At 42.8% G+C, this 27,111-nt stretch overlaps 1 protein-coding gene across 1 annotated transcript in view; it reads left to right on the forward strand.

The window, feature by feature from the left end:
* The first annotated feature begins 1,206 nt into the window (after positions 1-1,206).
* The window catches only part of GGACT (gamma-glutamylamine cyclotransferase), a 31,974-nt gene continuing 6,069 nt past the window's right edge, over positions 1,207-27,111 (forward strand). The window contains exon 1 of the mRNA XM_055802743.1: positions 1,207-1,308. The gene's annotated coding sequence lies outside the window, so the exon portion shown is untranslated. The remainder of the gene's footprint in view (positions 1,309-27,111) is intronic.

The raw sequence follows: 27,111 nt of genomic DNA on the forward strand, positions 1-27,111 counted from the left end.
TAGAAAATCCCTGCAGATATTGAAATTGGTAGTTTGCGATTGCTGTTGAACTTTTTTAATGTAGTGTTAATCATTTAGATTGCCATGGGTACGTTCCAATTCATTTCAGCTGAGCAAGAAGTAAATACATTTGTAATGGAGCGATGTAATAAATCTGCATTTTGCTATTGTTTTGCATAGATTTTAATTGTGATAATGCTTATTTTTGTAGTATGTTTTTATTTTGGGGGTCTGCTGGAAACTAGGAAGAAAATCCAATGGGTGTGGTAGCCTGGTACTGTGATATACAGGAGGACATTCTTACCCTTAGAGTAACAGTTCAAAATCTTGATTCTGCACGAGTGTATTGATGTGGAATCCGTATGTCTAAAAAAAACCCAAAGTGATGGAATACCTGATTAATTCAACCTCTAAAACAAAATACGGAAGAAAGAAGAAAAGCAGGAGATGCTGCCTCAAACTGAGCTATCTTAACCCTGCTTTACAGGAGAATTATTGAACGCTAATTGTGTAGGAAAGGGAATAGTCTGTAACATGAGCACAGCCCGGCTTTCAGCGGACCGACTCGTGACGGAGGGGCTGGCGTCGAGGCACCAAGCAGAGCACAAGGGTGTCTTGACTCCGGTTCCTCCTACCGGTGTATCCATTTCCTTACAGCGATCCCGCTGCGCGGAGTCCCAGCGCTTTGCTAAAAGCAGCACCTCCGCTGGGAAGTGGGAACCTGCCTGAGAAGGGGGAAAGAGGCGGCCGCTTGGCACGCTGCCGGCTGTAAACCCTCGGCACCCGCCTCGGCCTACAGCCGAAACCCCTCCGCAGAGCGGCCGGTGGCGTTTATACACGATGGTTTGTAACAGCACGCGAACCGCCAGGTTGTGCGGCCCGAGGCTGCGCTGCTTGCTGGGCGCCCGGCACGGCCCCGACCGCAGGCCCCGACCGCAGGCCCCGCGCTGCGGCTGTGCCTTTTGCTGCCGCTGCCGGTGTTCTGGGGGCGGCCCTTCCCGGGCAGCGCGGCCGCCGCACCGCCTGCAGCCGCTGCTGCCGCGGGCCGCCCAGCTCCGCGCCCAGCCGCCGCCCCGCCGCACGGCGCTGCCGCCCTCTCGCACCCGGGACAGCTCGGGCCAACAACCCCGGCTCACCCCCGCCGGCCCCGGCCCACGGGGGAGGGAGGGAGGGCGGGCAGGCCCCGCCCCGCGCCGGCCCCGCCCCGCCGCCTACTCCCCAGAGAGGCGCCCCAGGACAGGCAGAAGGAGGCGGCTGCTGGCGGGAGCGGGGGCGCGGAGGCACCGAGACACCCGGCAGCGCTGGCGAGTGAGTGTCGCGACCGGCCGCGGGGCACGCGGGCTAGGGCGGGGCGGGGCAGAGCGGAGCGGAGCGGGCCGGCCCCGCCCCTCCCCTCGCCGCCACGTGACGCGGTGGCCCCGCGCGGTTCGAGCGGCCGGTCCGCCTCCGTGCGCGTCTCCCGGCCCGTTCCCCCCCCCCCCCGCTTCCGGTAGCGCCGCCGCGGAGCCTCCTGGTGGTCGGGGGGCCGCGGGCGGCGGCGCGTCCCCGCGGCGGCCGCTGGGCCCAGGCGCTGCCCGGCCGCTGCCAGCGGCGGCGAATGAGCCCTGCCGGCTCTGCGGCGGGAGGAGGGGGCCTGCCGGCAGCGGCGGAGGGCGCCGCGCAGCGCTGGCCCTGTGAGAGCTGCGAGCGGCTCGGCGCCCTCCGCCGCCGGCTGCGGGCTGCCCCGCTGGGCCCTGCGCGGTCCTGCCCGCCGCGGGGGCCCGGGTTCCGGCGGCGTGTCCGGGGCTGCTCGGTTGCGGCCAGGCGCCGGCCTCGGTAACAGGACGTGTCCCGGGGCCGCCGTCCCTACCTCCGCGCCCGGGGCCGTACTGGCGGGGCGAGGCGGGGGACCCTGGCGCGGTGCTCAGGTGTGCTTGGCGTGTTGGGACACGAGTGTTCGCCGCTCTTTTTATCGTCAGGGCTTTACCTTGCAAGGGTTGGTGTGGGCTGGAGAAACAAGTAACCAGAGGACAGAAAGCAAACGCTCCGGGTATCACGGACGGAGAGAAGCGTGGGCAGTTAATGCTTCCAAGATAATGCCTCAGAGCATTTTTCTTTGCCTGCGTTGCTTGGACTGCATAGGGGGTTTTTTATCTTTTTTTTTTTTTTTTTTTTTTTATCCTCCTAAGGGTTTAGTTCCACTGTATTTTCATTTCTTGCTTTTTCAGTGTCCCCTTCCATTTTAGACTTATGTAAACCTTTTGCTTTTGACATAAGGTTTGTTTATCTGTTAACTCCAGACAATTAATTTCCTCATTTTTTGCTTCAGGGCTTTTTAATTTGCTACCTCTGTAATTTTTGCCATGCTTTAAAAATACCGAGGTGGCAACTTATGTAGAGCTTAATGTACAGAGGCACAAATATAAATATCACCACGACCACCTTGTTTCATGTAGAATAGCGGAGAATGGACTTGTTTTATATACTCTCTAGTTTAAGCAAGCAGTCAACCTGGAAAAGCAATTTCTTGGTAATTAAAATTGTTCATTGCGTGACATAGGCCATTAAGAGAAGCTTTAAATTTCGCATGTCAGAACGAAAAATGGGCATATTTCCATCTTGCTTCTCACTTCCCCCTGAGAAAAGCCTTATATACACATTCTCTGTTTTAAAAGTGTATATATCCTCAGGTAGCACTCATCTGCTGCCCTTGTTTCATCGTAGCTGTCAAAGTCATGTGGAAACTAACACGTCTTGTTACCAAAGTGTATTACAGCATTCTGCTGCCATCGGGAAATAAAAGCTAAACAGAAGAGATGTCTCTGTTATTGCCTCAAAACCTGAATTGTCAAGGCTGTTACACGTCTAAAAAAGTGGCCTTCCCATATGTTGCTAATGTTTAAAATCCGCACCATATTGCTGACAAATACTACCTGCTTAATACATGTGTCGTACTTCTTTTTGCTTGGGTTCTTGCAGCCTGTTTGCTCCTACTTTCCAAATTACTGTGCTGTACTGCATCAGCTTTGCAAGTTTCTTTGAGCTTGTTTATGAGTTTGTTTTGAGACCATTGGAATATTGAGCAAAGCTTTGCTCAGTCGCTGAAGAGAGTGTCATGTTGCTGATAATCTGTCATGTCATCTGCTCCTTAAATTTTTTCTTCCGGCAACTTCTTTATATGTGTGATCAGAGGGGTTTTGCTGATCATTTTCTCATATCAATTCGGGGTCGAAACATTGCTTTGAATGCTTTATTTACTGCACTGTCTGCTTTTTATCCTTTAGAAAGGATCATCATGTCAGTTCATGCTTTCCTTTAGGTAATTTTGATGTGGAAAGCTAGGTGCCTCCAAAGAATACAGAGCAGAAACCAGGCACCGGCCATCCTACTGTCTCTCCCACCCACTGTTACAGTGAGCACAGCCTCTTCGCTTGAAAAAGTGTTGTCTAGTGTTGGCTTTAGCCCTGTTCTGAGGGGTAGGCAGGGCTAGGTGACCTTCAAAGGTCCCTTCCAACCAACGCTTCTCCAACTGTCTGTATGTTTTCATAACTCCCAACGGTAACCCAACTACCTACTTCAAAAGAAATTTCCTTTAGAAAATTACTTTCATCTGACTGCTGGTGGAACCACGATTTTTGCCTGTTCTGCTTCTGTTCGTATGGTTGCATTTGTTTTTCTTGGGGAGCTTTGGGGAACTGAAGTTACATGACTGCCTGATATACGTTTTGAATTTGTGAATGTAGGTACAGCAGGCACAAAGGTGCAGTCACGAAGGTATTGTGAAGTGAAATAAGCAAATAATAAATTCCAGGGGTATGCTGTGGCATTTGCCTTCTGCTAGGAGCTCTGGTACACTCATACTCTGATGGATTAGCCAAATTATTTTTCTGTGTACTCATAAGCAGCATTAATAGTTACATTCATAGCAAAAAATACTCTATTCCTGTTAAGTCTTGCAGTATGCTTCTCATGCTTTAAAAGCATAGGCTCTTTGAACTTGAACCTGGCCAAATAATTTTCATAGCTCTGTTGATTAAAGTAGAACTGAATGTGAAACTTGCATGACATTTTAAGGGTCATGAACTGTTTAAGCAGAGAACACATGCCATGATAAGATGCATTTTTATATGAACTGATGTTATCTTTTTTTTCCCCGTCTTTAAAGATATTTTTTTGCTGCTTTCTGACAGAGGCCGAGTACTACATAGATAATTTAATACGAGACAGGGGAAAAGTGTGGATGTAGTCATGTCATTGAGTTTGCAAATTAATACCTTTTTCACTGTCTCTCTAAAGTGTATGCTTAACACCTCTTTTCTTCAAAAATGGAACTGTTCAAGCAGTAGTAAATCACTGTTCTTAAATCAAAATCTGTAGCTGTTTAGAATTTTCTGCTCTTTTTCACTCCAAAAGTTTAATTACATTTTACAGACCATGTCAGATACAGTTCTTTTCCTCACTTCCAAAAACCAATTAATGCTAAAGAAGGACAGACTATACCAGGATAATATAACACTCTATTGATTTACCATTAGTGTTTTTCAAGAATGCCCTTTACATTAAGATTTTCGGCCGTTGTGATTTCTTCAGGTGTGTCAGCTATTTGCTCTTAACATCTTGAGAAAACATAATGAATATCACTTTAACTCCTGATTTCTCTGTATTACAAGAGACCTTTTTTTTTCTTTGGAATTTCCCACATAACCACCTCTCTGCAGTGTTTTTGACTAAATGCTCATGTTCTTCACTAACAGCCAGAGTTAACATCATATTGCTGACATTCTGACAGAAGTTCTTGGCCATAGAATTGTTTTTTCTCATCCCTTCTCTGAAGCGTTGCCTTTTGCCAGTGCTGTGTGTTGCCGCTGTAACTGTGAGGGAGATCTTGCCACCTGTGCTAGGCTTCAGTTGTGTGAGAGTGGCTGTATTAGCACATATTTAAATTGCAGTATTGTCCTATCAAATAATACCAGAGTATTTGCAAGTCTATTTTTCTTCTATCCCTCCACTCATTTTGTCTAGTCTGATACGGTCCCACAACTTTTATCACAGTAGAACTCAAGCTGGAAGGGACCTCGGGAGTCTCTAGTCCAACCTCCTTATTGAACAGAGGGTCACCTGTGTGGGCAGAGCAGGCTGCTGAGGGCTTTATCTGGTGTGTCTTGAAAACCTTCAGGGGCAACACCTACACAACCCCTCTGGGCAGCTTGCTTTAATATTTGCATCATGAACACCCTTTTCCTTGACTCAGGTCGAGGCCTCTCCTATTTTGGTTTATACCTCTCATTTCTCCAGCTCCCACGTGCACCGCTATGAAGAGCCTAGCTGCATTTTCTGGATAACTTCCTCATAGGTATGGGAAGGCTGCTATTAGGTCACCCCAAAGCCACCTCCTCTCAAGTCGAACCGGCCCAGTTTACTGAGCTGCTTTTGACAGAGCAGGTGCTCCTGCCCTGCAACCATCTGAACTCACTGCAGTTTATCAGGATCTTCCTTGTACTGTGGGGCCCAAAGCTGGATGCAGGATTGTAGGTGTGGTCCAATGAGCGTCAAATAAAAGGCAACCCTCGCTTCCCTCCATCTGCTGGTTGTGCTCCCGTTAGCACAGCGCAGGGTGCTCACCACCTTTGCTGCTTGCTTTTTTCAGCAAGGTGCGTTCGTGAGCCTTAAGGAAAGGGTTAGTAGGGTAAGTCGTTGAGATGTCGGAGGGAACATGGATTGCACCAGTATAATCTTCACTGCCGTACTGCACTTTTTGCTGAGTCTTGGCTCTCCAACAGCAGCGAGGGTTGTAGCTTTCCTGTTAGTGAGGAAGGAGACACAGATGTTAATTTCTCATCACAGGTCTAAAACTCCGTTACTTCTGTTTTCCACAAGTCTCAGGAATACTTGTTGGCTTTCTGTTGCTTTCTGGTAACAGTATCATGGACAGGTTGAAAAGCGTTTTGGAATGGTAACCTAAGAGACTTCTCCAAAATATTTTTTGTGGCTGATATGGACTTAATCTTCCACAGTTTTTCTCTTGTATCTCTCCATATCCTGGGTATCAACCTGTACCTCTGCTGCTGCCTTCTGCATCACGGGGACTAAGAGTTGCCTACATATCTAATGAAATATGTCATTTAATATGTTTTGTCTTCTGGTAGGCAGACCAGTTTGTGTACAGGACTTTGAATAATTAAGGTTTTAGTGTTTCTACTGACACAGTACTGATCGGAGTTGAGGGCTTCTACCTCACCACGGCCCCCCTTTTTCATCTACTACTTCAGGTGACAGACTTGCATTTGAAATGTGAGTTTCACGTATAGCTGGTGGCGAGAGATTCAGCTCGCATTTCTTTCTGAAGCCTGAACGACCATCCTAGATTCCAAACTTTAGGAAATTAAAGTTAAATGAGGTGAAAGCTACCCTCTGGCTCCTAAGAAGCTATTAATAGCATTCTTTCTGGATTCTTTTACATTAAACACAAGTCTGTGTTGTTTAATTGCGTATTAAACAGGCTACAGTATGGATACTGAATTTTAGCACTAAAACCAGTACATGATTATAATTATGTCTATGTATTCTATCCACTGCTAGTTCTGTAAATAACAGTTTTGTTGTTGCTTGGATCTCAGAATGTGTGAATTTCTCTAGAAATCAAAGGTAACATGTTAGATTATTTCCCATTGGGGAATATCCCACAGTCCACATATACAGTAATACAGAAAGCTAGAAGGAAAATAGAAATAAACCAATTTTCTTCAAAACATTGCTGAGAAAAATGATATTGGAAGTGAGACTGTAAGGAGTGAGTGAGAAGTAAGGGTCTCATCTTGGTTTTGTGTTGGAAGAATGGTGATTGTGGTGGTTTTGGATGACGTTTAGACCTAGTGATGAACAAGGGATTCCTGTTAGTTATGAGAGTAAGACCATGACAGAATTACATTAGCTAATAACTTCATTAGAAGAAATTATTAGTTGTTTTGGTGTAGCAGGAGGTGGTAGGTTGATAGGCCAAAGTACATAAAGGACTCCACTTGGAGCTGTAATCCACTTAACTAGTGGAGGTGGTTTTTTATTTTTTAACTGTTCTAATTCTTTTTTTTAGCTTTGTCTTTTTAAAGTTATTTTAAGTAATTGCATGACCCACAATTCACTGTGGATGCTGGAATAAAACATTTCAGATGCTGATAGCACTTAGTGTGTGCTTCACAATTGAAGGGAAGCGTTCAAGGCTGTTTAATCATTGTTGTAACATCTGTAGTTGCAATTCCTAAACTAGAAGTTACAAAATAACTGGTATCGCAGGAAAGCAAACTTGCAGGCTCAAAAAAGAGGTTTGCAATTCCAGAAGTGCAATTGGAAGAAGTTGCCCAGTAAAGTAACTGGTTCTGTGTCGATATCTTTACAGGTGTCCAGTGAAGGGATATTGGCCCCTTATTTGTGATCTCCCTGACTTTAGCTTGGAAGATCCAGTGTAGTTGCTCTTCCCCATGCAGTCCATCTCCGAGCTGCTAGGATCCAGCCTTCTATTTGTCCTCCCGAGTAACTCCTGCCCCTCTTTTGTGATGACATTTTTCTGGCTTCTGTTTTTTATTTATTTTCCTGTGCTCAAGGGCTTACAGGGCTGTACCCTGGCAATATGTGGAATGAATGCCAAACTGTGCTCTCTTGTACGGATTTACCCAACCCGGCTCACCTGGACTGAGAAGAAGTTGTTCTGCAGCGGGACAACAGGTTCTTGTCAGTGTTTCAGTCTGGGGAAAAATGGGTATCCTTCATAGGTTTTGTGAAAAGCTTGTGGAAAAGGAAGAGAAATATTAGTAGGCTAGAGAAGGAGATTAGTAACATAAGCATCCATAGTAACAAACTGAGGAGAAAATTACTGGATTCGATTTTTTTATTATTGAAATTGAATCTAATCTCACAATAGGACGTGATCAGATATGACCTTCTATCAGAATATGTGGGTGGAAAAATTGGGAGCAACTGAAGAAGAGTTTTAAGCAATAGCAGTTGGAAACAGGTGATCAGATAAAGGATGAAGAACAAAAATATTACTTGCCATGATTGTCGGCTGGGGTGTGATGGTCTTGGATTTATAGGGAGGAGGAGAAGGAGGATATAGGCATTAGGTTCCCTTATTCTCCTGACTGCATGCCTGCACAGGTGCTCAAGGAAGATTGTGATTTGAAGAACAACTTAAGCCTAAATTTATTGTGGGCAAAGGAATAACTCTAAGGAGGATGCAACAAGCCTACAGAGGTTAGAAAAGTGAAGGGAAAAGATTACTAGAGATTACTAGGTGGAAAATTAATCTTGGAGTTAATGTCAACGTTTAAGTATGTTCAAGAGTGTATATCAATTCCTATTGATTTTCTTTGGGGCTATATTTTAGTGAAACCATCAAAACTTAGATTTTTCTGTAGAATAAGTGAGAATCTGAGCTCAGTGTTGCGTAGTATTTTCACTGAAAGGGGACGGAGTACAGCACATGTATGGAGTGTGGCAACGTATACTTTGAAGCAGTGCTTTAAAACTACATCACTTAGCGCAGCGCTGAGTGCTGCTTTGTCTTGTGTTGCCTGTGAGATGTGGAGGTACTGTTTGGTAAGTATTACGTTGGGATGTGGGCACAGGAGAATAAATTAAATTTAGATGGGATTGTGCAGGACTGAGCCTGCGCTATATTAGGAAAACATATAAATAACTGAGAAACTATATGAATGAGAGAAATGTTTCGATGCAATTTATGGAGTGGGGGCCCAGGCTTAATTTTGCCTTGGCTGAAAATTGCATAGGGAATAAATCCCAGCAGGACACTTACCATACACATACACGTTTCACACATCAAACCACTAACCTGCTGCAAGGCTGCAGTGCTTGCTGTGATGTAGTTCAAATATACTGACTATGAAAACTTTGAGGATATGAATCCAGCCAAATCTTAGCAAAGCTTTCTGAAGCTCGTTTCAAACATGAAAAGCAATACAAAGTTATACACTTAGGAACTTTATCTGGTTGGGAAGAGTGTGTTTGGGGAAGGTGATACAAAGGGGTCAGAAGGAAGAATCTTTGCCTTCTGCCAGCTCTGCAGTAGAAACCTGCTCTCTTAACTGTTTTCTCTAACAGGAGTCAAATTTAAGAGAGAATGAGCATAAAAGAAAATCAACATTTAAGAAATTGACATTATATTTTAGGTTAATGATTTCTTTCCTTTGATTAAACTGCCCTAAGGCAGTGGGCCTTATTTCCTGATGGTGGTTCCAGACATAATAAATTTCTCAGTAATGTGGTTATTCATGTAGTTATGTGAATCTTCAGGAAACCTGCTTAACAGAAACAAAACATCCTAGAGAAGCAAACAGGTGAGCAGAGAGAGAAAAGTTGTGTTTTTTCATCTTTCTATATGAGGCTTCTTAATGAGATATACTGGCAGGCTATTTTTTCCTCTCCCTTCTATTCTTGTTTATATTTACCTTTGTGTACCTTGTCAAAATATCAAGGAATTTAGGTCAAATTATATCTGGATCCATCTGCTCATCTAATCTGTTCTTTTAGTGCTAGTAGTTACTATAGCTTTTAATTAAGTATGCCTAATGACAGTTTACTACGTTAATGGGTGGCATCAAGTATCTTTGATTTTGTACACAATGAATTTACTAACCCAGGGAAGGTTGTTTTTTTCCCTAATTTCTGTATATCAAAACAATTATTCAATCTCTTTAATTTGTCAAATTGTAGTCATATTCTTATCTGTAAGTCCCATTAAGTTGTTGCTTTAGGTGGAAACTCAACTAAGATCTATAATTCAGCAGCCTTTAGCAGAGGTTTATTGTTATCACAATCATGTTATGAATATAGGAAATGTGTATTCATTGACATGATCAATTTCAGTTTTGAATCTTGTTAATTATAGTTATTCTTTTGATAGAAGAACATTGTGCTGTAAATTTTATGACAGGCAAAAAATGGTCCACAATTGACCTTTCAGTTTTAGGTTCATCAAATATGTTTTAATTTTTATTGGGTTTTGTGGTTGACCATCAATGTTGATGTAACCTGATTGTAAGTGTGGTCTGCAGAGTGGTGCAGCAGACATGTGACCTGATAGGTATGATACTAGAAGGAAGGAGGAGGTGATACTGCCTTTAGGCTAATTTGTCTTTCATGACCTTGCCAAATCAGGTAATTTGGTTTCACATCAGACAAGTAAAAAATGAACCTGTTGGACTAATTTTTGAGATTATATATGGGATAGATTATTTCTTTGACATTCCCCCCCACCCCTCTCCATTTCTCTGTGCTGGCCCATGAGGCCCGGTCAGCCCACCTACATTATCAGCTGGATTTTTACTTTAGGTAGTAGTGATGCTTTGGGAGTGTGTTTAGGGAAAAGTGTTAGGAAATATTTTCAGTGACAGTGGAGCAGACAGCCTTAAGATTAATTAATTATCCAATTAGTTATCAATTAATTAAAATACTGTTAGCCTTAATTATTGTCTCTTAGCAGGAATAAATTCCCTAAGTAATCTTATACTTTTATGATCTGTAAAAACTCCACAGTGTTAACCACATGCACAAATTTAGTGTTTACTTAGACAGCTCTTCTCGGATCCCAGCTCTGATTATTTCTGTGTTGTGGGCAGAGTTGCTGCAGATGTAACCTTTGTCTGAGGTACCATGACATAATCACTTAACTATCTTTCCAAGAAACATGTATTAGCTTACATTGTTCTTTTTGATAAACCTATGGCATTGCTCTGGATTATACCTGTATGCGTGTATGTGTAACGATTGACCTGTGAAGCTCTGGTGAGATCACATGCGCTGAAAACAGTCTGTGAGCAAATGCGTGTGCAAGATTGTTTCCTGTATGTCTAGAAAAATAGCAATATAACTTGCCTAAAGTTGCAACATTGACAGCTTGAAGGAAAACTGTGTGAGAGTATAGATTTTCAGTTATTCTGTATCAAAGTGATTTATCTTACCAGTTTGCTATCAATAGAACAAATAAAGCATATGTCTATAAATAAAATGTAATTTATATTCTAAAAATCTGTAATAAATAGCAATGATTTCAGAACTACTTGGGATTAAAATGTCTTATATCTGTGATCTGAAGACAGTGTTTGAGAAGAAAAATAGACAAAGCCAAGAGGCTTGTTTTATGGATTCAGATTTATAGCTGCCTTTACATACAGTACACAAACCAGGATGGCTATCTTAGAAACCCTGAAGGGCACAAGTGTGTGTAGCTTTCTACCTAAGAAGCAGAAGCTTCAGCAAGGGAATGGTAACAGTGAGCTGTGCAGCTATTCTTGAGGCGGTGGCGGTACAGTCCTAGGTTGTTCCCGCACTTGCTTTCTTTCAGTGCTTTTATCGGCTGAAGATGTACAGCTGGCCTGGCACTGCTCTGCCTTTTAGACAGACATGCCTTGTGTGTGTCAGATACAGCCAAAGCCAGTGTCAGGGCTAACAGCTGTCTTGGACTGTGCCATCTCCTAGAAAGCAGAAAGATTCATGCCTTCTGTCCCAGGGGCTCTTACCCACTTCTCTTAGGAGCATTTGGTCTTGTTTGGCCTTTTGAAGCTGGATCACCATGCAGAAAGCAATGCAAGACTCATTGTGTCAGAGCGTGTTCAGTGTAGTGCCTCAGGATTATATCCCTGAGTGTATCTGGGGGCAGCTGTCTGGAGTGGGAGTGGGTTGGAATCCAACGTTTCATTCTGTCTTTTCAGGGTTATTGATCTTTGGGGAAATAGACCTCAAAAATCAATAACTGCATAACGTACCATCTATAAACATGCAGGGAGTGGGATCTAGAAATCTTCTTGAGTTAGTGGGAGTCTAATGACTGGACCACAGAATCAGTTCATCACAGTCTCCATGAGTCTAGCGCTCCTTTCCATGCATAGTGTATGAACCAATAAAGAGCCTTTTATTTTTACTTTTTAAAGAAGAGCTGCGATTGTTTCATGCAGTTCCTTGGCAAAAGGCGAGTTTGGCAGTAGTACTGATACTTCTGATAGAGGTTTGACTGACTTGCAGTTGAGGATAGTCAGTAATAAAGGACTCCCAGCCTTCCTGGATGGTCTAGGTTCTTCCTAGGCACTGTGCTTACCTTTCCTAGTGTCTGTCTTTGGAATTTAAGCTTGTTGGGCCTTCTGTCCTGGTAGATGTAGAAATGAGCTTACAGTCTCTATTTTTCTGTTACAATATGATTTCATATACTTAAAGGCACGGCCCTGTTTTCTCTAAAATAAGTGAATACAGTACAGTCTCTCTGTTCTTCCCTCCCCTCCCTCCCTCTATAGGCTGTGGTTTCCTGACCGGTGATTGTCCCCTCTCTGCTCAGCTGACCAGATTTCTCTAGAAGTGTGGTGCTCAAAGCTGGATATACTACTCAGTTTGTGACCAGAACAGAGCAGGAGATGATGTTCACATGTCGTACCATGCAGTAGTTTGTACATAAACATTAGGATATTTTTTTCCAACAGTACCTCGTTGTTGACTCATGTTGAGTTCATGATTGCTGTGACTGCCAAATCTCATTCTGCAGAACTGCTGCTATGTTAATCTTTCCCCAGATTTTGTTTATATAGTTGATTATTCCTGGCTAATCTTAGAACTCTGCACTGGCTGTACTTGAACAGCTGCTGCAGAGCAGAGGTTGTGCAGGGGCTTGCAACTGTCTCGTTAGCCTTGTCCACAGCCTTTTGCATTGTGATACTACCTGCATCTTTTGCATCTTTTGAGTATTTTCATTACCAGCATTTCCCTGCTACTGGAATGAATATAACAAATTTTGTACATATATCCAGTTTGAGATGAGCCTCTGGTAAATATTAAATAGTCTTTCTAAACAGTCTTTTACCTACATACCAACAGTTCTTGTTAAATCATGGTTTTCTAGCTTGCTTGTGGGAATACGAGCAACAATGTCAAAAGTTCTACCAAGATCAAGGTAACTAGTATAGATCAAGATAAATGATTGCTTTTCAGCACCTGCACATCTTGTCAGAAACAACTTCTGTGTGTATTCTAAATACTAGGTTTTATTACTATAAGGTCTGCATCCCTTCTTTCTTCCACAGCAACTGACATTGGAAAAGGTGCTCAACCTCTTCCACAGAGCGCAGGTCGGGCAGGAGATGTCAGGCTGCTCTGCTGAGCAGCTCTAGACAAACCTTTTTGACCTCTGTTTTACTTTACTAGTTGTACTTCTGCTCCTGTTCATGTGCAGTTTAAGCACATTCTGATTCAGTGACCACTGAATGCTTCTATCTTTTGGGAGAAAATGGGAGAAAGACCATTTAATAACTGTTGTGTGGGGTTTTTTTTATTTTTACCTTTTAAAAAGGGATGAGGAGCTAGGGAGTCCTAAAATAATTGACACTTTGTTTTACAGAAAACTTCTGGCATTTGTTTTAATTTTTTTGTTGTTTGTTTTTGTTGTTGTTGTTCTGAAATGCTGAAGAAGGTGGAGAGAATAAGTGGTGGTGTTATACTACATAAATCATGCATGTAAAACCTGTCTAACTGTTAGCCCACCAGACTTAGGCAGTTTCTTTTAAAAATTATTTGTTTATGTTAACATCTGTTTAAATCAAGCAATTAGGAGAAGAGCTACTTTTTATTAATGACTCAGCATCCCTCTTCTCAGGCTTCAGCTTTCTTTCTGTTTTCTATTACTTTTTTTTTTTTTCTTTATATGGGGTTATGTTACTTGATAGCAGTATTCAAGGTTGTGTTGCTTGCCTGTATTCCTTTTATCTTCTTTTTTATCTTCTGTCATCAAAAAGCTGCCCCCACAAATCAGTTGAGACATAGTAAGTGCCTTGCTGGAGCACACTCCTCCAAACATTAGCTACGGATCCTAGGCATGTGTTCACCTGAAAATAATTCCTGTATCAGTCTTAGCCTTTCTGTCCCAGCTTTAAAATCCACAATGGTTTCACTAAAACCTGAAAACTCATACCAATGGAAGTCCCTATATCTTACTGAAAAAATACTGAAAGACAATACGACTTTTGGAAAGTCTGCTGTGGAAAACTCAAGCATAATTAGTGGAAGGAAAGTGCCAGTCTGAATGTGTTTTTACGAAATGAATTACAGATATCTTGACCACATCTTCCTCTGTTTTCTGATACAGAATTTTCTTCCAAAATTGAGACTTCAGAATCTTTTGATTCTGAAGTATTGCATTCATTTGTTATAATACAGTATTCTCAATCTTTGTTGCATAACAAGCTCATGAGTCTTCTTTCAAAAGTTAGGATTCTTTCACTAATTTATTTGAAAAGCTGTATTAAAAAAAAAAAACAAACAACAACAAAAAACCAAAGCACAACTTAAATCTTATACCAGTTGATCTAACTGCCTGCTGTAATTCAGTTTGAGTTTTGAAGTAAACATCAAAAGCTGAGAAAGCTTTCATTCTCTTATGCCCATTATCTAAAGTTTAAAGCAAGTAAATACAAGTACTTTCTCATTACTTTAATGAAATACAGGGTCACCAATTCTGACTGCATTTTCCATGAATTGATCAATTTTTTTATTGGCTTAGTCTTGCTGATAGAGTGGAAAGAAGGAGAGACGGACAATAATTAAATCTTCTTTGATATTCAACTTTTTATTTAGTGTCTTGGAGCTCCAAACAATAGTCAATCAAAATCACTGCCCTCTGTATATTCTTGGTGGAACCGTCATAATAACAAACTAATACAGCCCTAGACTGGACTGAAAAGCAGTGATTAGGCAGTACAAAAATTGATTGCAATTAGCTAAATTCTGATGTAGCGGAAGTCACCAGTGAAAGCCTTTTTGCAAAACAGGTATAGGATCTAGCTTGCTCAAAATACAGAGATACAGCAGAGTTTTCACTTTGATTCAGGCCTTTTTTGACCTTGACTGAGGGATGAAGGCTTTTAGACACCTTGAGTTTCATATTTAAAATGACCTGTCATGGTCAGTTAGCTGATAATGTATCAATTAACCACAAATTGTCTGTGTGCATTGCTTCCCATAATTGTCTATAGTTTCACTTCTTTTGAAGTATTACTGCCCTAAAATCAAAGCACCTGCATATACAATTGCTGAGCATTTTAGAAATATACGGCGTTATTCTGGTGACACCAGGTGTTGAAAGTAAAAAATGTAATGCATTATGTATTCAGAAGCATGCCTTTATTAATTGGTAGTTGTTGTGTTGTAAACAGTGAACTAGTGAAGGCTTGTAGTTTGATAATTTGAGTTACTTACTTTAAAAGAAATGTTCACTTGCTGAAAATCAGAAGTGATTTGTTCATTGCCTGTCTTTTTAAGCCATATCAAAAAGCCAAATTAAATGCTTTTACAGTTTCTTTTCTTTCTGTGTCTTAAGTAATGCACTGTTTCTTGATTTACATCTAGTGTAACTCTGATTATATTATTTGATTTTTCTTTAGTTGTTTAGCATTACTGAAGAATGCAGAAGTAAAATTAACTGAGATTTCCAAATGTCCCTAGATACTTTTTGTCAAATCTGAGTGAAACAGGTTTCGGAATAATAACATATTCCTGTATTTGGGGACTGGCAGTTACCAGGGACCAGGGACTGTTGTACTGCATGATGGGGGGGGGGGGGGGAGGCGGCAGTGATGTTGGGAAGGCAGTGATAGATCTCAGTTTTCCATTGCAAAATGTATTTGATGCGATGGTGTACATCTGTTCACACAGTACTACTTTAAACTCACAGACCGTAGCTGCTGTGAGCCAAGACCTTTCAGTGGAAGCAGTCTGTCTTTAAAGCGTGGTACTGACTTCTCCGTGATATTTAGTGAGGGCTCTTCTCTTTAGTTGTGGCATAAAAATAAATTATAAGTGGTGGTTATAAATTTACTTTAAATTAGGAGGAAAGTTGCTAAACAAGAACAGCAGTTGGGGTTATATTATATATCAGTTTGTGCTGAGAGGAGGAATGTGTTGAAAATGTCTGTTGATCCCAGTGGAAGAAGAAACTTTTCACTTAGGATAGAGAAGTCTTAGAACTTGCTCTTCCTGTCCTACTCATCCTGTTCATTGACACTGAAATTGGAAAAAGTAAAGCATAAGGAAGTGAACTGGAGGATACTTTACATAGTACTGGGTATTTGGGACCTGTCTGGAAAGATGGGATCCCAATAAAGCAGAGAAATAAAATAAAGCCCGTTGCAGCAGGTATGTATTGTTTTCTCATTTCAGAGCAAACCCTGGAGAAGGGCGAATGTAGTGTTTCCATTGTCACTTCTCATGACCCACGGTACAGGCAGCAGATACTAGTTTGGCAGTAACCCTGTTCCCGCTGAGATCGGTGCGTCCCCTTTGGTCTGCTCTTACTACTAATGTAGCCACTCTAGCCATGCTCTTTTCTCATAATTCTGTCTCATGTTTGAGGTGTGGGAGGAGGTGGTTGTGGGGAGATACTGAAGCTAGTTGGCAGATATGCTGATTTATACTTTATTTCTGTTTGGTTTCTGCTCCAGTCCCAAACTGACTGCTTAAGCTCTAGCTTGAGGCATTCAGAACACTCTTTACTGCGATACCGCCTTGTCTTCCCTCTGTGCCTCTTCTCCCAGCACAAAGTCTAGATTGCTGGGTAGGTGTAGTTGAATACTCTCCTAGATATCTGAATGCCTTAAAGTATGTGAGTTTGCTCTGATGTGCACCCAAAGTAACTTGGAAGACTTATGTCCCTAGAATGCTGGTTTTATCAAAAAAGGACATGCTTGTTCAGCTACTCTATATGCTGTCATGATGCGGGAACATATTGCAGATGGAAACCACCTGGTTTGTAGAAGTAAAATCCTTCACAAGTTTACCTGGTGCTGGAATATAGGAAACTTTTAGGCACGTAGGACCACCTTCAAATCATTAAATACAGACATCTGTAGCTGCAGAAAAAACGTAATAGGTGCTTGCCCCAAGATAATGCAATTAACACAATTGTAAAATACACAGCCTGTATTTGCCTGTATTTGTATTCCTTCTCTTTATTTTTAACCCTATAAAATAGTGATCAAGGAAATGAACAACTTTCCCATCTGTGCCCTTGTTGAACCTCTTCTTGATTCATTCTGAGTACAGATGAGGTCACATTCTTGTGATTTTTCTAAACAAGATTTGACTGATACCCTTTGTCATGTCTCCAGTGTTTCCTTGAAATACTTGTTCCAGTTGCGCTACCCTCTTACAACCATGTCATCTTGGTGGCTTTCACAGGTGTCTCTTGCAGCTGACAAGGACGATGTCCTGTGCTGGTATTTACTTCCAACATTCATGTGCTCATTCATGTGAGAAGAGGGAAATCTCTGAATGGGAATGGTTGGAAAACAAGCATGTGAATTTCTGAGGACTGCAAAATAAGCATGATTCTTCTTGAGTATTATTTTCTCCTGGCTTACAGCTTGGTTTCATTCACTCTTCATACTGTGATCACTCAAAATATACAAGAGTGTTTCCTTTTATGACAAGGTCAACCATCTAGTTGACCAAGGGAAGCCAGTAGATGTAGTGGGTTTAGATTTTTAGCAAAGCTTTTTATACTTTCTCTCACAACATCCTTCTGGATAAACTGTCCAGCACACAGCTAGACAAGCCCACAATACTTTGGGTGAGCAATTGGCTGATGGGTCAGGCTTGAAGACTTATAGTAAACAGGGTTACATGAGGCTGGTGGCCAGTCACCAGCGGGGTTCCCCAGGGCTCAGATTCAGGGACAGTGCTCTTTGATGTTTCTATAAATGAGCTGGACACAGGAATCAAATGTACGTTGTTTGCCAATAAGACTAAACCAGGAGGAGCTGTGGACTCCCACGAGGGTAGAGAGAGGCCTTACTGAGAGATCTGGATAGACTGGAGAGCTGGTCAGTCACCAACCCTATGTAATTCAACAAGAGCAAGTGCTGGATTCTCCACCTGGGACGGGGTAATCCTGGTTATACCTACAAACTGGGGGACGAGAGGCTGGAGAGCAGCCCTGCAGGAGATATGGGGGTCTGGGTTGGCGGCAAGTTGAACATGAGTCAACAGTGTGCCCTGGCAGCCAAAAGGGCCAACCCTGTCCTGGGGTGCATCAAGGACAGCATCGCTGGCTGGTCGCGGGAGGTGACTGTCCCACTCTGCACCGCACTGGTTCTGTGTGCACTTTTGGGTGCTTCAATATAAGAAGGACATCAAACTATTAGAGTGATTCCAGAGGAGGGCAGCCAAGATGGTGAGCAGCAGCAAGGGCAAAGCTTGCAAGGAGCAGCTGAGGTCACTTGGCTTGTTCAGCTTCGAAAAGGCTGAGGGGTGACCTCATTGCAGTCTACAGCTTTCTCAAGGTGGGCAGCAGAGAGGGAGGTGCCGATCTCTCTCTGGTGACCAGCGACAGGACATGAGGAAACGGAATGAAGCTCTGTCAGGGGAAGTTCAGGTTGGAGATTAGGAAAAGGTTCTTCCCTGAGAGGGTGGTGGGTCAGTCACTGGAACAGGCTGCCCAGGGAAGTGGTCATGGCACCAAGCCTGTCAGAGTTCAAGGATCATCTGGACAACCTCTTAGTCATATGGTTTAGTGTTAGGCAGTCCTGTGAGGAGCAGGGAGCTGGACTCCATGATCCTTATGGGTCCCTTCCAGCTTGAGATATTCTGTGGCTCCTTCTTAGCCTTCAATGATGAGTCCCCAGAAGTTCTTGTGATGGTCCCTAAGCGTAAGTTTCTGCACTTTGTATCATTAAAAGCCATCTTATTTCAATTACATAATTCATAGGCCATCTAATATGTCTGTAGCATGAACCAGTCCTCCTCAGGATGCATCACGCACAGATGAGGTAGGCACTCAACTGCTTGCTGTAGCAGACCACTAATAAATAAAAGAACATTGATTCCTGAGGAATATGACCAATAGCTTCTGTCTGTGCTAATTTTTCCTTATTTTAATACAGTCTGTTATGATCTTCCCTTAACTAACTGCTGATTCATATACAGTTCTTCCCTATGGCTTGGTCTGGAGATATTAAATAAAGTATTTAATTTTATTAAATTGACTACAAGTCCATTGTGTTATACTTGGAGAAGGAAGTCATTTTAATTATACTGGTCTGGCTTCTTTGCGTTCAGAACCGCATTGCATGTTATTCCCCTTCTCATTTACTTCCAGTACTTGATAAAGAAAGAACAGAATCAAGTTAGTAACAGACATTCCTTCTCAAAGGTCACTGAAAAGAGGTGCACAGCATGTATAAAGCTATTTTCATTTATGTGAATATTTTATTTGTAAATAATTCTGTCTCATACAAATGTCTATATAATTCAGATGAGTATTATGTAACGTTTTCCTATTACAGCCAGACCTCCGGTTTAAGATGCCTCTCAGTAAGGCTTCCTTCCAGGCATCATGGACACTGCCAAGGTGGCCTTCAGTTAGATTAAATTCTATGTGCCATCATAAAACTAAAGTACCTTTTTCTGCAATTGCCAATGTATATCTAATTAGAGATATGGAATTATTTCCGTCAGTATTTCTTGTGGCTCCAGGAGAAGATTTAAGGGCTTATGTAGCTGGTTTTCCTCATTCTTCAGTAAATACAGACCTGTGATAACTTTTGCATCAGACTACAGAACCTGTTTCTGCATCAGAGACCAAACTACTCCTTACCTGAAAGTAAGCGTTTCATTCAACACATCCTTATAGGACACGCACAAACAAATTGGGAATTTCTTGTCTTCTTGCTTATCTCTGACTCTACCAGCCAGGGAGGATATTTGAGATTCTGGTCAGTACGTTTTCTGGATCTGAAAGCAATTACTCTGGTGCCTTGCTGAGTGCCATTTCAGGCTTTTTTGGGTGCCCCCAGAATATGCATTTGTTTCTCCTGTGTAGAAAAATAGTAAATACATTTACTGATCTGCTTTGAGATAAGGATGCTTTCCCAGCTGACGAAGGAGGAGGTATGTTTCAGATTTCATTGCAGGACTTTGCAAGTCTTTCTTGGACAACAAAATTCAAGACCAGGACAGTTGAAATAACTCATTATTTTTCTTTTTATGATAATCTGTGGCTTTATCTTTTCTGTAGTAAACTTGGTACTAGTTTCTAAACAGAAGTGGTATGCCTTGGTGTGAGAGAAGTACTTATGTACATCTGTTCATGGTTCTTTGTAGTTTTGTTTTGGTGTTCTGTTTTGGTTTGTATTTTCTTACCTTTTATTATATTAGAAAATGGTGCCAAGATTTGTTCCTGAGATATGGATTGGGGTTTTATTTTTTACTTATATTGAGCTGCAAGCTGAAATTTACTTTAAAAGAAGTCTTTTTATTAAATAAAACTACATGCATCGACTATCAAAGAAAGACTTGCATATACATTTAATTAATTAGGCAAATAAAATAACTGCAGTTAGTGAATTAGAATAGAATGAAATCAGACAATCATTTAAGTTGGAAAAGACCTTCAAGACTGGAGTCCAGCCATTAATCCAGGACTGCAAAGTTCACCACTAAACCGTGTCCCAAAGTGCCACATGTATATGTCTTTGAAATACCTCCAGGGCTGGTGACTCAACCACCTCCCTGGGCAGCCTGTTGAGCTGATTTTGTTACTGGTGTGTCACATGTTAAATATTATGCTTTTCCACAAATTTGATTCATAGACTGAAAAGACGGTACAAGCCTCCCTTCTTTCTTTTTTTTTTTTTTTAAATAAAGGGGAGGGGGGAATCCCCCAAAACCCCATAGTATGTTTCTTAGCTTTAAAAAAACTTGACCTGAATAAATTAAATAAAGTGGAAGAAGAATATTTCTGTGTATCACAGAAAGATCTGCTGAAATTTTTTCATCTTTTCACATTTTCCACTGTTTGTGTAACGGCTGTCTCCAGACCAGAGCTTCAGAGCTGTAGCTGTAAACCAGTGATTCTGCAATTCTCCTTTATTGTTATATGAATACTGCACTTTTCCTTTTGTGCACCCTTAGTAACCTCAGCTGTGGTCCTCCAAGTGTCAGGGAGGGGCCTCCCCTTCTTCCAGTGCTACCTAGTGGCATGCATGCACATAAAAAAGCATTAATGTTAGTATATAGTCTATGGGTATAGGTATACCTTATGCTCCACTACCCCTTACAAACCTCAGAAGAGCAAACATGCTTAGCCATTACCCTGCACCATCTTTACCCTTTCTGGGTGAATATTTAAAATACCATTTGTGTTTAAATCTGGTGGTTCTTCCAATACAGCTGGTTTTAACCTTTCTCTCTCTTTTTCTGTGGTCCCTAACACTTCACAAGCAAAGCATGACTCGGTGTAAAAAAATCCTTGTGTGTATATACCTGGATGCTGCAAATGCGTATGAATTACCTTTCCTTGGCCCTTAAAAGCAGCCTGTAGTTTCCCAGGGAATCACAGGCTGAAAAAACCCAGTCTGTTGAGGTTTCCTGGCACTTTATTTCTGCCACATTGGTCAGACGTTTGTGTTTCAGTAGCTGGTCCACACTGGAGTAGGTAGGTGGTTTCTGGAGGAAATATGCTGTTCCCAGATTTACACCTGGACTTTTGGTTTGGCTTGTTTAGCAGAGCAGATTTTGTTCCCTGAACACCTGCACTTTTGTTTGGGTTTTAGTGAGGTTTGAGGAGCATCACATTCCAGCGACCCCTCTGCACGGTGCTCCAAGGCTCTGGCTCCTCAGCTCATCCCAGTGAGCCATCCAGCTGTTGCCGGCAGAGCCACTGGCCGGAGCAGCCTCCCGCTATGTGTCCAGCTGCCGTCTCACCCAGCCGGCCACACTTCGAGGCCTGAGAGGCAGCACGGGGTGCAGGGGGCCTGCCGAGTCCCGCCTGGGCAGAGCGCGTCTCGCCAGCAGCCCTGTGCTGTGGCACCTCCGTGCCACTGGAGCAAAGGCACAAGAAAGATGGCCTCTGGAGCCACAGGCTCCTGCCGGCCCGAGGCTGCCATGGCTGAATGATGGGGTTTTATTTAACATCTCCTTTCCAGGCTCAGTCGCACTCCCGAGGGATGAGGGGACGGTGCTGTGCCATGACCTGGGCACGTCTCCCCTCCTCACAGAGCATCATTGTGCAGCCGCTCCCCCATTTCCCTTGTGGAAAGGCACCTCGCGATCTCGCCCAAGACCCCATCTTTTCTCTTTTCCCCTTCTCTCTCTCACCATCTTTTCTGTGTAGAAAAATACATTCCCATGCTTAGGTACTCAAAGTGTTTGCCGTGTTTCGCAGGCCCTGGGATGCTCTTCTTGGTCCAAAACAGTGAACTGACCGCTCCGGGTATTGGCATGTAAATCAGTGTGCTGACCTCGCGGGGAACCCATCCAAGCTGCAGGCTGTGTCCTGAGTTTCAGGATGTAGGCGGTTTGAAACCCTGGGCTATGCTCTGCATGTCAATGATGGAAACCACTTCAAATTCACGGTAGCATCCGAAACGGTACCAGGAACAGGGCTGGCATAGCAAGGATGCCCAATCAAAAGTTTTCTTCTACTTTTTTCTTGTAACAGCAATCTGGCATTTAAAGTTAATGCTCCGGTTTGGGGTTGTTTTGTTTTTTTTCCTTTTGTGTAGATGTAACAGTTTAAGCATCTATGCTGAAGATGCAAGGATAAGACATTTCTATATATGTCATTTAAATGAATTGTCAGGTACTTGAAATAGCAGCACAAGGACATACCATGCTGAGTGGGATTTTGAGAAGCCATCTAGTCTGCTACCTTTCCCGAAGGCAAGATTAACTGTAGCATCCATGATAGTTTGGACAAATATCTGTTTTCCAAGGGCTCCAGTTTTCAAGGCTTCAGTACTGTTGGATTTTCAGTAAATACTTCTCACTCTGGTTGCCACTCAAGAATAAGATGGTTGAGTTATCACTGTATTCTTCTGAAACATTAGTCCATTCCTCAATAGCTCAAAAGGCATTGGGGAAAAGGAGTATGAACAAAACAGGAGACATGCCTCATATCCCTGTATAAATCTGTGGTTTATCCATTCTCAAATATTTCAGTTCTGGTTTCCCTATCTCAAAAAAGAACCTGAAAAGTTAGAGGAAGAGGTGGCAAAGATGATTGCAAGAAAGAAGCAGTGTCCATTCTGTTAAATACACATGGACTTGTCAGCTGAAAAAGTATCTGGTGGTGCTGAGGCAGTGCACAGAGAGCCCTGACTCAGAGAAGGAGCTGTCAGATGAAGCGAGCATGTGGCAGGGAAAAAAACCCAAAGCAGTTTGTGTCTCCTGCACCCATGAGGAGGTGAGGCGAGGGGCTGCTGCTGCCCTTCCTCACTGTCCACGAAAGCAGCCATGCCAGCTCGCAGGAGGAAGGGGCCTTTATGCACCACAGCACTTGTCGCCTCTGGCTTAGGAAGGGTCTGGAGCCAAGTCTGGAAGTGCATCACTGTTGCCTTGTCCTGGCCTTGCACTCTTGCTAAGGTGTCCTCTGTTGATCACCCTTGGACAGGGGACACTGGGCTTTCAAGCCTTTTTATGGTGACTTACTGTGGCTGTTCTCATGCCCTGTCTGTTCTGATGATTAGAAAGCTGTTTCTACCCATGTTAATTATTCCATGCAGAAATTTTGGCCAGCTGTGTATTCACGTATGTGAAGAACCACTTGTCTCTTTTATAAAACCTCTACCTATATTTGTAGGTGATTATGCCCCATCTCATCAGCTCCTGTTTGAGCTCCTGCTTGGTCAGTCTGTGCCCCAAAAAAACAGTCTTGGACTCAGTGCTCTGCCCTGAGCGCTTTCTAACTAGTTTTGTAGTCCACAGGTTTCTGAAGTGTGGTAGCAAGACCTTGATAGAATATTCTGAGGCTCATACAATATTCCTTAATATTAGGACAAAACAGTCAATACTTAATAATTCTGATATAATATTCTCTTGGGGGGACAACTGGGGGTTTTTTTGCCCCCAATTCAATTTGTCCACATCCACTGACTTTCAGTTTTCTTCATCCTCCTTTTCTTATCCTCCTTTTCTTGTCCTCCTATTGTGCTGGCAATCCTCTCCTGTCTCTGCACTGTCCAGAAATTTAGTCTGTTAATCTAACGGTGATGTTATTCACAACTGTTTCTGCATTGCATCCTCAGCATCTTTTTGCATGTGATGGTTTTATCTGATTGTCACTTGGGAGGTCTTTGTAGCTCCTTCTAACAGTCACTTCTGGAATTAAATTCTTTCTGGTAGTAGGGAAAATCAATCTAATGAAGTTTCTCTATGCAATAGAGTTGATAGTGATTTGAAATGGTTTCAGACAGACAAAAGGCAAATGTTTGCTGCGATGTCGAGTGGGTACGAGGCACGTGAGCAGCACTGTGATTGATGCTTGTCCAGAGGGGAGGGCATCCTCGTGCTGCCTCCTGGCAGATACTCCAAGATACCTCCAAGATACTCCAGCTTAAGTGCAAGCATATTTGTTTGTTTGGGGGTGTAGACTATCCGAGGTGAAATGAAAAGTGTCTGCAAAGTAGGTTAAATGGCATTTCAGGTAGTGCCCGGTAGCGTCCAGTGTGGCACTGGTTACTCTTAATACTTTTGTTTGTTTTCACAAACCAGCACCTCTCAGTTTCTGAGCAGCCGACCGCTGCGAGGAGACCGTAACCTCTTGATTTCAAAGGAGCCATCGTTTCACTGGTGCCTCTGTGGTTAATGTAAGAAAGGTGTCTTGCCATAAACTTTTTCCGAGGTATTCAGCAAGGTTGGAAAGGGGTCGGCCCAGGCAGGAAGCCCTTGTCTCTGGTATAAAGAAAATAGCAAGCAACAAAATGAAAGCATCAAAGGACCAACAGGATGCGGTCCCAGGAGTCCTCTCTGGCATGTTAGTCCTTCTTGAAAGTTAGCATTGAGTGAAGAGTGACCTTAAAACTCACTTCATTCAAACAGACTGGGCTCAAGTTTAAAGTTCAAGGCATTTTGTTTTTTCACCTGTTTCCTACAGTTTCTTGAAACTTCTGAAGAATTAATGTGTAACTATATCTGGTCACTGAGCCAACGCAGAGAATTTTTCTCAAGGGAAAACAATGTTACTGTATGGAGGGAGAGAAATGGATACTTTGAGCTGGGAAAATAAGTTTCAACAAAATAAAATCCAAAACCACTGCTACCATGACCGCAAACAGCCCTGGAGCCAGCATAACGCACACCCTATTTCTTGCTTTATTTTCAAAAGAAACTGGTAGGATCCTGTAATTGTCTGAATTGTGGTGAAAGGATTTTTTTTGTTGAGGCTGCTGCTACTTGGGAAGCGAGGTCGTGTTTTGGGCACAACCTGGAAGCAAAGATCCTGGCTGCAGCAGTTCAGCTTCGTCTGTTGGTGTGTTGAATGAGCCAGCGGCTGGCCCCGTGGCCACCCAGCCCTCTCTCACCACGCTGGAGCTGTTGGGTCTTGAGAGGGAAAACTAAAGCCCTGACCCGAAACTCTGTTGGTAGGCGAGGGCAGCCATGGATACGGTGATGCAGCCCTGGCCACCGGGGCTGCTGGCCCGTGCCAGTTAAAAGCCACTTTTATTTAGGGAAAATCAATCTAATGAAGTTTCTCTATGCAATAGAATTGCTAGCGATTTGAAATGGTTTCAGACAAGACAAAAGGCAAATCTTCTTTGCATCACCAACAGCACCTTCTGCCTGTGTGATCCTGAAATAGTTATTTTATTTCCCAATCGTTGCATCTCGCATAATGAAGCAACTAGTAATTGATCCCACGAGCAGTTCGGCAGGTCATCTTTCATAGCTAAAAGAAATAGTTTGAAAAGATGACATACCGATTTCACTCGCATTTCCCCATGCCATTAAATTTTAATGATTGTGGCATGAATATTTCATGAAAGTACCTTCTGAATGGCTTTATTTTGGCCTGGCAGCTAATACTCTCAGTATAGAGTCAGGGTGGGGGGAGGTTGGTTGGTTTGTGGTGAGTTTTCTTTTCCTCTTAGGTGGTTTAGTGTAAGTAAGAAGTGTCAAACTGGATTAATGAGAAAAAGCAACTTCTTGTTGGTGATTCAGCGAAGGGATGCCACTTACTACTTTTTTCAGCTGTGGTGGAAGTCTGTGAAATGACCCTCAAATAAAATTCTGCTCTTTACTCTCCTGCCACAAGGTGGCTAAAAATGTTTTGAAAGCCCAGGCTATGTGAGTGCTAGAAATTATGCTAATATATCTAACAGCCTTTCTGCAACGCAAAACACACTGCACAGGAGACCAGCGTTATTGCACAGGGGATTTTATGTCTTATTTATATGGAGCGATGTTCAGAAAATAGTATTACCAAGTTTATTTCAGTCATGCCTCAGACAGGGTCCTCTGGGCTTGGCTTTGTGGTTTGGGGTTTTTTTTTCAGTAGAAGAAGTCATTGCACCCAGCCCATCCCGTGTGAGCGCCAGGGTGGCTGTGGTCCACAGCGGTGAGACGGGGACCACCTGCCCACCAAGCCACAGCTCTGCACAAACTGTGGCTGAAACTTTGGCTTCCCACTCCACCTCCATTTGTACTGCTTGCTGAATCCATCTACTCAAATGCTAAATCAGAAACTTCTCCAAACCTGGATTAGCAAGGTCTTGTGGCGGTGCTGAATTTTCTAAGCCCTGCACTGGGATGATGGGTGCGTTTCTTTACAGCAGAAACGTTTCCGAATAGCCGGCTGCTGCACCATCAGAAACACGTATTTCATTTTCACCGCTTTCAGGAGTGGTAACGCTCTTCCATGCAAACTTTTTGGAAGCTTATCTCCAGCTGTACAGTAGGGATAGAGCTTTTGTTTCATGGAAATGAAGCGTATCTTTTTCTTACAGATGCACCACTCGCTATTGAGCTTTTTATGTGCATTTTAGGTTTCTCTTTTTATTTTTTAACTTATTAACTCTGACAAGTAACCTCTTGGTTGTGAACAATTTAATTCACAATTCATTTTTCTGATTCAAAGTGAACATGAGTGGCCTAATCCCCTAATGGGAATTAATTGCATGTTTCAGTGCTTAACTCTGATCCTTTCTCAATCCCCACTGGGACAAGTTTCTTCCTGAAGGATCTGTGTTTGTTATTCAAAACACAGTCTGAAAGGTAATGATTTTTCTTATAAAAGGGAGTCAGACCGACTGAATATTAATGTTCTTTTTATTGTGAGGGAACGAGCTGCATCCAAAAAAACTCAGTTATGTC

This window comes from Falco peregrinus, chromosome 4 (genome assembly GCF_023634155.1).
Source record: "Falco peregrinus isolate bFalPer1 chromosome 4, bFalPer1.pri, whole genome shotgun sequence".
In the NCBI taxonomy this organism is placed as follows: Eukaryota; Metazoa; Chordata; class Aves; order Falconiformes; family Falconidae; genus Falco; species Falco peregrinus.